The following is a 14,962-nucleotide window of genomic DNA, read 5'->3' on the forward strand; positions in this document are numbered from 1 at the left end:
AACAACATTTTCTCTCCGGAGACTCCAGTGGTTGAAACATGCACTGCAGCATTGATTAAGGGCAGCGTTTCAGGTGCTGTAATCTGATTTGTTTGGGAGAGATACTGCATCTTCAGCAGGTGCATACTGTATGTTTGCAGTCATGTTCTCCTGAACGGCTGATTAAATATAAATCCCACTTAGAGAGAGGCACTGTTTTGTCATTGAACGAATGAGAAGAGCTGTGAGTGTGGTGTCTGCTGATTGATGTCATCGTAGATTGACCCTAATCACATTTACAATTCAGTCATTTAGCAGACGCTCTTATCCAGAGCCACTTACAGTAGTGAGTCATTTAGCAGACACTCTTATCCAGAGAGACTTACAGTAGTGAGTCATTTAGCAGACCCTCTTATCCAGAGAGACTTACAGTAGTGAGTCATTTAGCAGACACTCTTATCCAGAGCCACTTACAGTAGTGAGTCATTTAGCAGACGCTCTTATCCAGAGCCACTTACAGTAGGAGTCATTTAGCAGACCCTCTTATCCAGAGCCACTTACAGTAGTGTGCATACATTTTCGTACTTGTCCCCTGTGGGAATCAAACCCGCAACCCTGGAGTTGCAGGCGCTGTGCTCCAGCAGCTGAGCTGTACGGGACACTAATGGACTGTATGTAAGACGCTCATTTACTGTATCTGCTCACTGCCTTTGTAATATGTTAACATGGAAATTAATATTTTGACCTTTTTGGAATAAGGAATATTTTTAATAAAGGACTATTCGTTGTGTCACCTTCAGCATGGTCCTAGCAGGTCAGTCTGGCCTGATTTGTAGCTAAAATGGCAGCCACATCAGGCACACAGTTGTATGTGTTTAGTCACATATGGTTAGAGAAGCTCTCCCACGTCCACGTCAATCTATTTCATGTTTGTTTGAGTTTTCTTTGATTAGAACAGAGCCGAATGAGGAAAACCCAGCATCCTGGAAAAAGGATTAAAAGAACGTTGTAGAAGCGTCTTGGTATTGTACTGAGAGGTTTATAGAGAGGTTTATATTATCCTCAGAAGAGATTCCATTCCTTGCCTTGGCTGTCATTAAAGTGGGTTTAAGAGGTGGGTGTATATCTCTGCGCTCTACTTACCTACCTACCTTACCCTAATTCTCCTTCCTTTACCCTCTGTCACTCTCTCTGTTTCCTTTCCTTCTCACTCCTTTCCCTCTCTCACTCCTTTCTCTCTCTAGATTGCCCTCCCTCTCTCTCTTATCCCCTCCCCTCTACCTCTTTTTGTCCCTTTCTCTTTGGGGATTTGGGAATTAGTATATCTAGCCGTCTGTGCTGGCTTGTTCTACAGTAGTCATGCTGCTGTGTGTGTGTGGATGGGTAGAGCAGAGAGGGCTCTGAGGATGGCGTCGACACTGGGCAGCAGCAGTAGTAGTAGGGGCAGCTCTCTGGCCGGTTCGCTGGTCTGGCCACCCCTCAACCACTACCCCGGCTCCCAACAGAGGCCCCAGGGCAGGGGTCGCAAGGCCAAAGGCCAGGCGCGAGATGCGTGGACAGCTTCACAGCCCTACCCACAGGGCGGACAGGTGGGCAGCCGCGGTGGGTGTATGTCACATGATGGAGGGGGCTGACGGGATTGGACGGATTACATTTTGCAAAGGTTATATGCAATTCAGCCAGAGAGGAGAGAAGAGGACCAATATGGTGGTGTTGGCTTATTGGTGTAGGACTGTGATTACTGTGTGGCTACTCCTCCGCTCTATTGAGCTGAGATTTTCTTATCTGTGGGCACGTTGCCTGGCTCTGTGTGACTCACTGGTCCTGACAGGTGTCTGAGGCTCCATGCTGTGGAGTTGCGTGGGTGTGAGCTCACACTGTTCTGTCTGTTTCTCTCTCTGTCACACACATGCACACACACAATTACTATTCTTGTATTTTCTAGGTGAGGACTTATCACCCCCCCCCCCCCCACACACACACACACACACACACACACTATCCCTCACAGTGCTATCCCATTTTCATGGAGCTTTACTTCCATCAGGCTCAGTGCAGCAGATTGTGTCATGCTGCTAAACATTCCGCACCCTTCAGTTTGTCGCCGGTGTTTCTTCAGGTGAAAAAATAACTCAGGCGCCGTTAAAGCAATGCTAAACCTTCCCTGACCTGTGTACAAGAAGATATGCCCACTTTTCACTTTGCTTTAGGTCTGGGTTCAGCTGTGTTTTTGTGCATGTTCAAATCACCAGTTGGCTGTGAAAATCAGTCCTAATCATGGATGTTGTTGTCGCTGCTGCTGTTGTCTTCAGAGAAAGTGAAGGTTCACAGCTTTCAGAAGAGCAGACGTGGTGTAGCTCCCACTTGTTCTGTACGTCATGTCTTCTCTGGACCTTATGTTTTAACTTCCAGTCCATCACATCAAAGCTCTCACCCTGGACCAGTGGGGGAGTGGGTAGCATGCAGCAGGCTCCGCGTTGCCGTGGTAAAGTACAAGCTGTAACTAGTGGGAATGTTCCTAGTGTGTTGGTTCAGATACAGAAATAAACATGATCGTCCAGCCAGTCAGTCAGCGCTGGTGGTTCAACAGAGGGATGACTTGACTCAGTCTATCAGAGCTGAGGGTCCCTGGGGAGACTTGACTCAGTCTATCAGAGCTGAGGGTCCCTGGGGAGACTTGACTCAGTCTATCAGAGCTGAGGGTCCCTGGGGAGAGGGGAGACTCATGAGAAACACGGGGAACATGAAGAGGGCGAGAGAGAGAAATAGCCTACACCCTCAAGTCGCATCGATTCTTCTCCTATATGTTTAAGTGGCTATCTAACAATGGATTTTCCACACTGTTTGCTCAATGTGTGTTTGTGGATCATCTTGAATCCACCTGGTGAAAAGGTTGTTCCACCTACAGAGAATGGTATATTTATAGGACTTAAGGAAAATGTGACAGAAAATGTGCAAATGTAACGTTGTCTCTTCATGCCTACTTTAATGACCCGTCCAGTGCTTTTGTTGTCGGTGTTGAACTCTGACCTCTGTGTTGGCAGGCTCACCTGGTGGCAGCCTTTGAGAAGAGCCTGGGGAACATGACCTGTCGCCTAACGAGCCTCACCATGACAGCTGAGCAAAAGGTACGTGCCTCTTTCTGTTGCTGCGTCCCACCGCTACCAGACACCTCATGTATGAAGTCGCGGCATTAGTGTTTCATCGTCTCTGAGAAGTCTGCCTGTTTGTGCACATCACTGTTAATCCATGGTCCTTTACACTTTACAATAACAGTAACTTATAGAGGTGTTATAGAGCATTCATAAGGTCTTCATAAGCACTACATAACGTACCCTAAATCATTTAGAATCATCCTGTGTCGTGCCCATGGCACATTTACCACGCTTTATACAGCATGACTTTTTCTTATGAATGATTTCTGTATAGACCTCTTGTTGAAGGCTTCATTACGTTAGACGCTATGTTAAAGGACAATTCCACCAAAAACTGTCTCTTGGGATTTGTTTCATTAGTCCATTGTCATATGATGCAAAACTCATGATGCGGGGATGATTTCTGTATTTTTAAAGTTCACTATCCTCACAACTTTATTGCTGACAAGCAAAACATTTTGGGACTATGTCAACAATGGACCAATGAAACAAATACCAAAATATAGTTTTTGGGTGGTTTTCCTTGAAGTTTAGTGTGGGACCATTTCCACTCTTACTTGAAGATGTAACTTGTCACACATGTATCCTGATCCAGGACATTGGTTTCGCTCCATACTCTGCAGAGTTATTTCTTCAGGGGCGTGTACTGAATGATGCTATACTCATAGACAGATGTCAGACCACATTAGAGATGACAGAAGTGTTTGTTATGGGTTTGTAATTGGCAGCGCTTGAGTGGGATTAGGGTCTGGGAGAAGAACCCAGATAGGGTAACGTCATCCAGCTCTAAAACCAGGATCAGTGAAAGAATGGTGCATGTGTTGTAAATGTAAAGCCGTCCTTGTGATGAAACGTGAGCGTTTCCGTCTGTCCGCCCGCTCGTGGAAACCCTACTCATAACATTGACGAGCTGTGGCAGCCCTAATCCTGGATCAATTCAACCAGAGATTCTAGAGGGACGTCTTTGTTAAGCAAGCTGCCTGCGCCCTCCCAACTTTTAATTAAGACTGAAACCCTATCACAAGCCCACAGTGGTTTTGGGGGAATTGGAGCGATGTTGCCTTATATCTAATCATGTGGGTTTAATAGAGGAGCCGTGTAGGTTTTATCCAAGCAGGTGGGGCGGAGGGTAAAACTCTATTGCCAAACCTTATCTTCTTAAACCTGCTTATGGTCTATCTCGGTGTGCTTTTGAGGCAGGAATATTTGACTGAGTTATGTAGATTGAGAATTGAGAGAATAGTGCCCCTGGCCGAAATGAAGATGTTTCTCTTTCAACAGGATTAGTGAACAAAAAGGTCTATTCAAGATCCACCTAAAGCACATTTGTTATTTTTGGGGGACTCCAAATGTTTCTGCAGTATATCTATAATCAAGCAATCAAATTGTTTTCAATTGTGCAGTTTGGTATTGTCTGTGGTGTGGTGGTGCTGTGGAGATTGGTATGGTCTGTGGTGGTGCTGTGGAGATTGGTATGGTCTGTGGTGCGGTGGAGATTGGTATGGTCTGTGGTGGTGCTGTGGAGATTGGTATGGTCTGTGGTGGTGCTGTGGAGATTGGTATGGTCTGTGGTGGTGCTGTGGAGATTGGTATGGTCTGTGGTGCAGTGGAGATTGGTATGGTCTGTGGTGCTGTGGAGATTGGTGTGTGCTGTGGAGATTGGTGTGGGCTGTGGAGTGGTGGTGCTGTGGAGATTGGTATGGTCTGTGGTGTTGTGGAGATTGGTATGGTCTGTGGTGTTGTGGAGATTGGTATGGTCTGTGGTGTTGTGGAGATTGGTATGGTCTGTGGTGTTGTGGAGATTGGTATGGTCTGTGGTGTGCGGTGGAGATTGGTATGGTCTGTGGTGTTGTGGAGATTGGTATGGTCTGTGGTGCTGTGCAGGTTGGTATTGTCTGTGGTGCTGTGGAGGTTGGTATTGTCTGTGGTGTGGTGGTGCTGTGGAGGTTGGTATTGTCTGTGGTGTGGTGGTGCTGTGGAGGTTGATCTGTGGCGCTGCTTCTCTTCCCTCAGGAGTCGGAGCTGGCTGAGCTGAGAGAGACCATCGAGGCGCTGAAAGCCCAGAACACAGACGCCCAGACAGCCATCCAAGTGGCCCTCAACGGCCCCGACCACCTACACAAAGGTAGCGCCGCCAGAGAACACTCCATATGCGCTAGTGTGGGCAAGAACCGCACCTCTTCCTCTTGATCGACCCACACATTTCAAACTCTGTCCCTCTTTACTCATGAGAGCAGCCATACACCACTCTAGAATGTTCAGAGCATCCATACACCACTCTAGAATGTTCAGAGCAGCCATACACCACTCTAGAATGTTCAGAGCAGCCATACACCACTCTAGAATGTTCTGAGCAGCCATACACCCCTCTAGAATGTTCAGAGCAGCCATACACCCCTCTAGAATGTTCAGAGCAGCCATACACCCCTCTAGAATGTTCAGAGCAGCCATACACCACTCTAGAATGTTCAGAGCAGCCATACACCCCTCTAGAATGTTCAGAGCAGCCATACACCCCTCTAGAATGTTCAGAGCAGCCATACACCCCTCTAGAATGTTCAGAGCAGCCATACACCCCTCTAGAATGTTCAGAGCAGCCATACACCCCTCTAGAATGTTCAGAGCAGCCATACACCCTCTAGAATGTTCAGAGCAGCCATACACCCCTCTAGAATGTTCAGAGCAGCCATACACCACTCTAGAATGTTCAGAGCAGCCATACACCACTCTAGAATGTTCAGAGCAGCCATACACCACTCTAGAATGTTCAGAGCAGCCATACACCACTCTAGAATGTTCAGAGCAGCCATACACCCCTCTAGAATGTTCAGAGCAGCCATACACCCCTCTAGAATGTTCAGAGCAGCCATACACCCCTCTAGAATGTTCAGAGCAGCCATACACCCCTCTAGAATGTTCAGAGCAGCCATACACCCCTCTAGAATGTTCAGAGCAGCCATACACCCCTCTAGAATGTTCACCCTCTTTGAAAGTTGATCTCAAACACCTGGCGCTTGGGAGTTAGACTGGGTAGGTACTAAAAAAGCGGGTTGTCTTGTGCTTCCAGATCTGCGGATTAGGCGGCAACACTCGTCGGAGAGCATGTCCAGCATCAACAGTGCAGCCAGTCACTCATCCCTGGGCAGCGCCAAAGACCTAGAGGACAAGAAGAAGAAGAAGAAGAGCTGGGTAAGTTAGTGAGTGAAGAAATCCCACGGGAGAAGGAGAGGAGGAGGGTTTCTTGGCTCGTATAGACGTCTCCATGCAGTGCACTTCACTCTAACCTCTGAACCATCTAAACCATGCCAGTCTCACACTCCTTTCTACTGAGAAGTCATACATTGTCATAACTGTGACTTGTAATTCCACTCCCTTTTCTCACGCTCTCCCTAACCCTAACCCTCTGCCAGGGAAAAGAGAGAGGCAACAAGGTGAATATGAAACCCCCCATCCTCTCGCATGTCTATGACAGAGTGAATGACTGAGATAAAGAAGGGTAACACTTTTGTACAAGGATCACATAATGGGCACTAATCTCCTAAGTGTATAATTGTGTATATAAGTAGATAAATAAGTAGATAAACCTTTATTCTATAGTGTTAGCCAGTCGTTAGTCCTTCATTCAGTGTTTCCTGTACTCATTCATGTGTAAAGAAGAAAACACTAAATAAAAGCCTAATAAAATGTGTTAATAATACCAACTAAAGGCTTAATTCACTATTTCAAATAGTGCCTAATGTGATCCATATACCCGAAAGGGACAGATACTTATTTAAGAATGAATCAGTGCTGTCCCACTTTGTTGCCTTAAGTCCCCCAGTCAGTGTACCACTTGATTAAGCGTACAGTCAATCTCTCCTCGTAATATTAAGCTTCTTTGCCCTCTCCTTCTGTGTGCAGTTACACTTCTGCCTCCCATGGAGAAAATATGACACACCCTATTTGAGAAACGCATTCATTCAAAATCCACGTTTTGTAAATCCTCCCTCTACCCTGTGTTTTTCTGCCGGTAATACAGTTTCCTGCTGGTTAATGACTACTATTTTGCGAGGACCCTCTGAATAATTTTTCATTACATTCAATAATTACTCATACATTCTTATAATAAGATTCAGTACAGAAGACAACCCCACTTCAGGAGTATACAATCTGACCTCCATACTATCTCTTCTGGGAAACAGACCATGATGAACGGCTAAATGTTCGTCAAGGAGTACGACCAGCATCTTTACAACTGCTCAATTCTCTTTCCCAATCCTTCCCAGACTCTGAGCCAGAGAAAAGCTCAACCCATGCTCATAAATAAAAATCTGCTTCTTATTTATGCAGCTATTCATATTAATTTGCCTATAAAATCTGCCTCTGTGCCACTGTGGCCTGAAACACTGGGAGTGTGTGACTCAGAGGTTAATGAAGTGCCTGTGATCTGGCTGAAGAGGGCATCACAGCAGGGAGCGGGACATGGGCACACACACACACACACACACACACACACACAAGTGCAGTTTCCCTGGATCCATTCTTCAACTTGTACAGGAAACAAAATGTCTCCTTCTTCCGGCTCCATTGTGGCTCCAGATGTTCTTTGACATGGGGGGGGAAGTCTGCAGTCGCACTGAAAATGATGCGATTGTGCTAGGGCTCCTCCTCCAAACAAGGGAGAGATATGAGGCAGCTCAGCTCTGAGTGCCACAACGAAAATGCCCCAGACCTCAGGAACTAGTCGCCAGTTAAATGGAGTTTTAAAGTGGCAAGGGAGGTATTTTGGGGTATGACAGTTGAACAAAGCTCATTAGGTATTTATAAGCTATATTCTTCAAAAATCAATATATATATCATTCATTTGAAAGTTAAAAAATGGATGTACTAATCTCAGATTGCCCCTTTAAAGATAATGGTGGCCCTAGCGGTAATACAGTAGTGATGATGTGTGGGTCAGTGGAGGGCGTGTTCTTGTGGTAACAGTAGTGATTGTTCTATCCTCAGGTGGCTGATTCCATCCCAGCACAGGTTAGTTGTACTGAGGCGTCTACTGTCCGTATGCTGTGGTGACCACCCCTCTTCCTCCTCTCCTTTCCTCCTCAGTTCTTCAACGTTTTCTCCTTCTACAACTGTTTGGCATGGAAACAGCCCCCCTCTCCTCTTCCTCCATTTTGACTGCCTGTTTGTTTCTAGTTCCAGGACCTTAAAAAGTCTGGCTCCTCCCCTGCATTCCTCATTACTCCTCCATACAGTCTGGCTCCTCCCTGCATTCCTCATTCCTCCAGTCTGGCTCCTCCGCTGCATTCCTCATTCCTCCTCCATACAGTCTGGCTCCTCCCTGCATTCCTCATTCCTCCTCCATACAGTCGCCCTTGATTGGATCCCTCTCTCGCCCTTGATTGAGTTGCCTTGCGTTCCCTCTCTCTGATGGTGACTGTTGCCTAAGAACAGCACTGACCCGATAGGAAATGATCTCTGTTCAGTTGGAGAGATGGGCGATGTTGATGTTTTGGTGTTTCTCTTGCAGTTGCGGAGCTCGTTCAAGCAGGCCTTCAGTAAGAAGAAGGGCAACAAGCCTCAGTCTCCCCACGACGACATCGAAGAGATGACAGACACATCACTGCCGTCCTCGCCCAAGCTACAGCATGCTAACAGACAGGACAGCTTCCCAACACTACTCTCCTCAGCCTCTACCACAGAGTGAGTATACTGTAATATACACACATGGCAGATAGCCTAGCAGTAAGAGCGTTGGGCCAGTAACTGAAAGGTCGCTAGTTCGAATCCGCGAGACGACAAGGTGAAGAATTGTCCCTTGTCTATTGTCCCTTGTGCAAGGCACTTAACCCTAATTGCCCCAGGGTCACTGTTGATAATGGCTGACCCTGGATGTGACCCTACCCCCCGATGTCTCAGGGGGAGTTGGGATATGCAAAAAAACACATTTCTCATGAAGACATGTATGAATACACACTTGTACATGTGTGAAACAGGACAAATCTAATCACCCACCTCATTATTATTATTACAAACAGGCTACATCCCAATCTACATACAACACATACTTCAGTGTCCATGTCTTGGCACATGTTGTTTTTCTTCTGAATTCACCCACTCTTTTTTTATGTCTCTTCTTGTTCACCTTGTTTCTCCATTTCATATGTCTATCTGTCCAGTAACAAGTGCCTTTGTGATAGCAAGCCCCTCCCCATTTGGATGTCAAAGAGAAGGCTAAACGGTCATGTGGTCTACAAGCACAGATCTCGGTAACAGGCCGTGTGTGGCTGGCACGCTGTTGGGAGTGTGAAGTGCTTAACTCAGCCTGCTTTTATCTTTGGGTGGCTCCCAAATGGCACGTTAGTCCCTATATTGTACACTCTAGGACCCATAGGGCTCTGGTCAAATGTAGTGCACTATGTAGGGAATAGGGTGCTCTTTGGGACTTAACCTTTCTCTCACAAAGGGCCCCAATCAGGCCACGACGCAAAAATATAATGCACCAGAATGTGAGCCGCGTACACAAATATTAAAATCACTTGTAGCAGTCATGGGAGAGGATATTATATTTCCGTGCTTACTGATACTGCTGGTGAATTGGCCATGTACAGAAGGCTCCTCCATCTTGCTAATATCCTCAGCTGGCCATGCATTTGCCAGAAGCATGCTAGTTTCATTCACATCTGCTGTGTGTGGGCCAGCTGGCTAGTTGGTTTGCCCTCACTTCTTTGGAGGGTCCCTGACAGGCTTTCCTAGCCGCGGAGGGTGATGCTCATGGTGTGGGTTTTGAAATCAATTTCCCCATTTCAGATTGTAAACTCAGCTGTGACCTGCAGAGTTTGATAGTAGTGAATGACTTACATGGTAGCAGTAGTAGCAACACTGGATCTGTAGACAGACACCATCTTTGTCTTTGCTTGGCCAGATGGACCATTCCTATGATGGAGGATTCACTCATCCCCAATGCTCACCTGAACCCTGTGTGACCCCGTACCACCTATGTGTTTGTGTGTTTTCTAAGTATGTCTGCCATAATGGTTTCCTACTGACTCCAATGGATCCTCTTTGACTGTTCAGCCAAGTTCTCTCCCTCGGGGGTTGAGGTTCCCTCGGTGGACGCTCCCCATGCCTGTACTGTACTGTATGTGTAACTATCCCTGTTTGTAGTATTTCTAGCCTGTATGTGTAACTACCTCTGTTTGTAGTATTTCCAGCCTGTATGTGTAACTACCCCTGTTTGTAGTATTTCTAGCTTGTATGTGTAACTACCCCTGTTTGTAGTATTTCTAGCTTGTATGTGTAACTACCCTTGTTTGTAGTATTTCTAGCTTGTATGTGTAACTACCCCTGTTTGTAGTATTTCTAGCTTGTATGTGTAACTACCCCTGTTTGTAGTATTTCTAGCCCTGTGACCCCTGTGTGACCCCTTGCAGGCTGTGTGAGTGCACGGAGGCGGAGGCGGAGATCATCCTGCAGCTGAAGAACGAGCTGAGGGAGAAGGAACTGAAGCTGACAGACATCCGCCTGGAGGCTCTTAGCTCCGCCCACCACCTGGACCAGATCCGAGAGGCCATGAACCGTATGCAGGTGAGGAACCAGGTAGCCTGCTAAACGAATGCACAACCCAAACCATGGGGGACCCACCAATGTTAATTAGCACTGACGTATATATCAAATCACTAATTGTACATATAGCCTTATATTGTTGTTTAACACTAATCCAGTCCATTTCTTATCTGTTGTTTTATCTGTATGTATATTGTTTATGCTGTAAAAAAAAAAAAAAACTTCAGGAGGAGACATTATTGGGTTACACACAGAGAGACCTGTTTCCCAGGGGCCAGTGGGCCGTGACACTGTGCAGTTAGGGAGCTAAAGCAGCGTTTGGGGATTGTTCTGGCTCTTTGATGCCATGCCAGGAGTGACTGGGGTGGTCAGGGGGTTCAGGGGGAAGCCAACAAGCCGCGATGGCACCGTGGTCAACATACAATATAACCACTCAGACCACTAATTAGGTATATCTGTCGGTGGGGCTGGCCGTGCCATACACCCAATCACCTTTCTGGTAGAGCAATGACAATGCATCTCATGACAAAGGCCGAGGGGGACAGTGGCTTGGCCGTTGATGCCAACTCCCATGACAAAATGGCAACAACTGGAGAAGTCAGCGCTCTCTCCTCAGATATGTAGATAATCTACCCAGGCCCTTAATCTGGGATTTAGGTTTTAGCCCAGTACAAAGAGCTCTGTTGAGATTAAAGGGTCTCTCACAGCCAACAATGACGCTAATACTGATCCACAATGATAACTATGGGCAGTCTGAATGCAAGGAAATTTCCATATTCTTCTAATCGGCTTACCTCTCAGTAGAATGACTTTATTTTACATCGTGTTGGGCTCAGTTTCTGGATTGCTCTCTAAAAGCGTCCATTTGTGGTGACGTCATTGTCTCCCAACAGGTGGCATAGGCCTACATGATGAGTTATAACCATAGAAAGATGAATTACTAGACAGGACACTCAATACGGTTGCTGGTCCACCCATCACAGAACATTGACTTGAATGGGAATGTTCATTCTGGTAGTTCTATTTCTATAGTTTAGAAAAGCATCTGTCAGGAAACAACGACCGTGTCATTTAGAGTATCCTCCTGATGCTTATTCTCTGTCATTGGGCAGAATGAGATCGAGCTGCTGAAAGCGGAAAATGACCGGCTCAAGACGGGAGGCACCACGCCAGCCGCCACGCCAGCCAAGATGGGCCGGCCGCCCTCTGAGACCTCCAGCACATCCTCGTCCTCCTCGCGCCAATCTCTGGGCCTGTCACTCAACAACCTCAATATCACAGACACCATCATGTCAGGTGAGCCACAGCTTTGAGCCTGTCCATCAACAACCTCAACATCAACTGTGGTGACCCACCATAACCCTGTGACTCTACAACATGACAGACACCATGTCAGGTGACCCACCATAACCCTGTGACTCTACAACATGACAGACACCATGTCAGGTGACCCACCATAACCCCGTGACTCTACAACATGACAGACACCATGTCAGGTGACCCACCATAACCCTGTGACTCTACAACATGACAGACACCATCATATCAGGTGACCCACCATAACCCCGTGACTCTACAACATGACAGACACCATCATGTCAGGTGACCCACCATAACCCTGTGACTCTACAACATGACAGACACCATCATGTCAGGTGACCCACCATAACCCTGTGACTCTACAACATGACAGACACCATCATGTCAGGTGACCCACCATAACCCCGTGACTCTACAACATGACAGACACCATCATGTCAGGTGACCCACCATAACCCGTGACTCTACAACATGACAGACACCATGTCAGGTGACCCACCATAACCCTGTGACTCTACAACATGACAGACACCATCATGTCAGGTGACCCACCATAACCCTGTGACTCTACAACATGACAGACACCATGTCAGGTGACCCACCATAACCCTGAGACTCTACAACATGACAGACACCATCATGTCAGGTGACCCACCATAACCCTGTGACTCTACAACATGACAGACACCATGTCAGGTGACGGAGACCACCATAACCCTGTGACTCTACAACATGACAGACACCATGTCAGGTGACCCACCATAACCCTGTGACTCTACAACATGACAGACACCATCATGTCAGGTGACCCACCATAACCCTGTGACTCTACAACATGACAGACACCATGTCAGGTGACCCACCATAACCCTGTGACTCTACAACATGACAGACACCATGTCAGGTGACCCACCATAACCCTGTGACTCTACAACATGACAGACACCATCATGTCAGGTGGTGACTCTACAACATGACAGACACCATAACCCATAACCCTGTGACTCTACAACATGACAGACACCATCATGTCAGGTGACCCACCATAACCCTGTGACTCTACAACATGACAGACACCATGTCAGGTGACCCACCATAACCCAGAGACTCTACAACATGACAGACACCATGTCAGGTGACCCACCATAACCCTGTGACTCTACAACATGACAGACACCATGTCAGGAGATCTACCATAACCCCGTGACTCTACAACATGACAGACACCATCATGTCAGGTGATCCACCATAACCCTGTGACTCTACAACATGACAGACACCATCATGTCAGGTGACCCACCATAACCCTGTGACTCTACAACATGACAGACACCATGTCAGGTGACCCACCATAACCCTGTGACTCTACAACATGACAGACACCATCATGTCAGGTGACCCACCATAACCCTGTGACTCTACAACATGACAGACACCATGTCAGGTGACCCACCATAACCCTGTGACTCTACAACATGACAGACACCATCATGTCAGGTGACCCACCATAACCCCGTGACTCTACAACATGACAGACACCATGTCAGGTGACCCACCATAACCCCGTGACTCTACAACATGACAGACACCATGTCAGGTGACCCACCATAACCCTGTGACTCTACAACATGACAGACACCATCATGTCAGGTGACCCACCATAACCCTGTGACTCTACAACATGACAGACACCATCATGTCAGGTGACCCACCATAACCCTGTGACTCTACAACATGACAGACACCATCATGTCAGGTGACCCACCATAACCCTGTGACTCTACAACATGACAGACACCATCATGTCAGGTGACCCACCATAACCCCGTGACTCTACAACATGACAGACACCATCATGTCAGGTGACCCACCATAACCCCGTGACTCTACAACATGACAGACACCATCATGTCAGGTGACCCACCATAACCCTGTGACTCTACAACATGACAGACACCATCATGTCAGGTGACCCACCATAACCCCGTGACTCTACAACATGACAGACACCGTGACTCTACAACATGACAGACACCATCATGTCAGGTGACCCACCATAACCCTGTGACTCTACAACATGACAGACACCATCATGTCAGGTGACCCACCATAACCCTGTGACTCTACAACATGACAGACACCATCATGTCAGGTGACCCACCATAACCCTGTGACTCTACAACATGACAGACACCATGTCAGGTGACATGACAGACACCATAACCCCCATGTGACTCTACAACATGACAGACACCATCATGTCAGGTGACCCACCATAACCCGTGACTCTACAACATGACAGACACCATCATGTCAGGTGACCCACCATAACCCTGTGACTCTACAACATGACAGACACCATCATGTCAGGTGACCCACCATAACCCTGTGACTCTACAACATGACAGACACCATCATGTCAGGTGACCCACCATAACCCTGTGACTCTACAACATGACAGACACCATCATGTCAGGTGACCCACCATAACCCTGTGACTCTACAACATGACAGACACCATCATGTCAGGTGACCCACCATAACCCTGTGACTCTACAACATGACAGACACCATCATGTCAGGTGACCCACCATAACCCTGTGACTCTACAACATGACAGACACCATGTCAGGTGACCCACCATAACCCTGTGACTCTACAACATGACAGACACCATCATGTCAGGTGACCCACCATAACCCTGTGACTCTACAACATGACAGACACCATCATGTCAGGTGACCCACCATAACCCCGTGACTCTACAACATGACAGACACCATGTCAGGTGACCCACCATAACCCTGTGACTCTACAACATGACAGACACCATCATGTCAGGTGACCCACCATAACCCTGTGACTCTACAACATGACAGACACCATCATGTCAGGTGACCCACCATAACCCTCAGGTGACCCACCATAACAACATGACAGACACCATCATGTCAGGTGACCCA

At 47.2% G+C, this 14,962-nt stretch overlaps 1 pseudogene; it reads left to right on the plus strand.

Moving 5' to 3' along the window:
* LOC118377299 (neuron navigator 3-like) overlaps positions 1 to 14,962 on the plus strand; it is a 270,177-nt pseudogene that overhangs the window by 237,534 nt on the left and 17,681 nt on the right.

The sequence above is a fragment of the Oncorhynchus keta genome, unplaced genomic scaffold (assembly GCF_023373465.1).
Source record: "Oncorhynchus keta strain PuntledgeMale-10-30-2019 unplaced genomic scaffold, Oket_V2 Un_contig_3968_pilon_pilon, whole genome shotgun sequence".
Taxonomy (NCBI): Eukaryota; Metazoa; Chordata; class Actinopteri; order Salmoniformes; family Salmonidae; genus Oncorhynchus; species Oncorhynchus keta.